General features: G+C 39.8%; 1 non-coding gene across 1 annotated transcript; it reads right to left on the minus strand.

Moving 5' to 3' along the window:
* Nucleotides 1–1,987: 1,987 nt before the first annotated feature.
* Nucleotides 1,988–2,059, minus strand: Trnak-cuu. The gene has a single exon. It is a non-coding gene; the product is annotated as a tRNA-Lys (tRNA).
* Between the last annotated feature and the right edge of the window lie 567 nt (nt 2,060–2,626).

Below are 2,626 nucleotides of genomic sequence, written 5' to 3' on the forward strand. Positions count from 1 at the left end.
TTTCGCGGCAATCAAGTGCTAACCCTGCAGAGGCTACGCAAACTGCTTATCATCAATAAATAGGCAAGCACATGATGGGAGGGACAGTAACAGTATCTCGCCCGCGAGGTAGACTACCCGTCCACTCTTATTAATACAGTAAGACAAGGACGGGAATCCTGTGCTTACCCTATAGGTATAGTAATGCAATCATTCTGTATATGCAATCGCATGTACATATGATCCTGTTATTTAAATACTGTAGTGATCCGATTGTGTCGTATGCTTGCCGCATTTCTGCTTTGACTGTTTTTAACCCGATGCAAAAACGACAGGGTGTTATAAGTTTGATGTGTCTGTATGTGGCATCGTAGTCCCGAACGGATCAACAAAGATCAGTTTTTTTTTAAAGCTGAAGTGGTCGGGAGTGTTATTAACCTGTAGCCATGTTTGCTGGAAACGTTATTTCGAAGGTTTTTTCAAATTTCAATTTTGTGGTTAGGTAATGTTAAGCTGAAATTGTCAGATACAACAGCCGCAATAGTATGCAGTTGTCGAGTGACCTCAAGGATCAAGTGTTTGCAGTCTAATGGTCAAATACGTAACAGCTTCGATTCCGCTCACGTCACTATGTCGGGCAGTCAACATTTGCTTTGCCGGTCGACTTAGTTGATTCAAACGCTTAGTACATTCGATGGAGTTCCACTTTAGATATATCAAATTAAAACAACAATTCATGTCAAATATTACCTGTTTTGTGGCTTTGTGTACGATTTTTTACTGCTAGGCTTTCCCTCGTTTTTTCCACTCTGACTGAACTATGATCGCCCTTTTCCCAACATTTAAGATATAATGCGACTATTAAGTCATCCCGCCATCTCTTTTTCAGTCTGCCTTTACACCGGACTGCGCCGTCTGTCCATAGATAAGATAACAATAAATACTAGACATCAATGTCAAAAGTTTTTTTTTTAAAGAGACGTTCTTATCAGGCTGCTTGTTTTTTGTTTTTAACCCCCGACGCAAAAACGACGGGGTGTTATAAGTTCGACGTGTCTGTCTTTCTGTTTGTTTGTCTGTCTGTCTGTCTGTTTGTCTGTCTGTCTCTGTGTGTGTGTGTCTGTCTGTGGCATCGTAGCTCCCGAACGGACGAACCGATTTAGATTTAGTTTTTTTTTGTCTGAAAGCTCGGGAGTGTTCTTATTAGCCATGTTTCATGAAAATCGGTCTACTATGTCGCAGTCGGGGGTTTTTTCAAAAATTTAATTTTGTGGTTAGGTTAGTTCGGTCTGCCTTTACACCAGCCTGCGCCGTCTGTCCATAGATAAGATAACAATAAATACTAGACATCCATGTCAAAAGTATTTTTTTTTAAAGAGACGTTCTTATCAGGCAGATCAGGCTGCTTGTTTTTTGTTTTCAACCCGCGACGCAAAAACGACGGGGTGTTATAAGTTTGACGTATCTGTCTGTCTGTTTGTCTGTCTGTCTGTGTGTGTGTCTGTCTGTGGCATCTTAGCTCCCGAACGGAAGAACCGATTTAGATTTAGTTTTTTTTTGTCTGAAAGCTGAGTTGGTCGGGTGTGTTCTTAGCCATGTTTCATGAAAATCGGTTACTATGTCGCGGTCGTGGGTTTTTTCAAAATTTTAATTTTGTGGTTAGCTTATCCTTACTCAACACAAATTTTAAAGACGTCAACTGACACGCGCCATTTCATCCCAATATTAACCCGTTCGCTTTCTGACAAGGTTCAAGACACTACAGTATGGCGTTCAAATGGTTGATCTGTCACGAAACGGGCTGAAGTGATGTATCTTTTCCTCTGACGCACCTGTTACTAGAATTATATCGTGTCAAGGGACAAGTTACGAGTAATATCTTTGGATTAAAATACGCTTGAGGTGACATACGTTACAAAGATAATAAAATCGTTGAAATAAGGTATTATTATATATTGAAATTGAAATATATATCATACATTAAAGAAAAAACGACAAGGCCCACTGGTGGCCGAGCCGGGAATCGAACCCGGGTCTTCAGCTTAAGCGGCTAACGTCTTCACCACTAGACCACCCGACCGCCGTGGTACCCGACGAAATTTCCCTAGTGTATGTTATCTCTGATAAGGCTAGGCGCCTTTTTGACCAAACTCTAAGGGCGAACAATTAGTGCTTGCACCTCCTATATGAATCGTGTATTATATCTATTTCAATTTATAATTTTTATATATAGTAGTGTGACTACTTGAAAAAAGAACAAATCGAAAAATATTCAATTAAATAATTTAATTTGTTCCCTACTTGTAAGGTATTTCTTGTTCGTATTAATTATTCGTAATTTGATGAATAAATCGTATCTGGAGTATCAATCCAGCGGCCGTGTGTTTCAGTCTGACCCAAGGCGTTATTATTCATTTCTAAGGCTAGAAAAGTACAAGTTATTATATACCCATACGAATATACGACCGGTATGGCTCAGTCGGTAGTGACCCTGCCTGCTAAGCCGCAGTCCTGGGTTCGAATCCCGGTAAGGGCATTTATTTGTGTGATGAGCACAGATGTTCCTGAGTCTTGTATGTTTTCTATGTATATAAGTATGTATAAGTATTTATCCATTTAAGCATGTACAATATCGTCGCTTATTTAC

This window comes from Leguminivora glycinivorella, chromosome 6, assembly GCF_023078275.1.
Source record: "Leguminivora glycinivorella isolate SPB_JAAS2020 chromosome 6, LegGlyc_1.1, whole genome shotgun sequence".
Taxonomy (NCBI): Eukaryota; Metazoa; Arthropoda; class Insecta; order Lepidoptera; family Tortricidae; genus Leguminivora; species Leguminivora glycinivorella.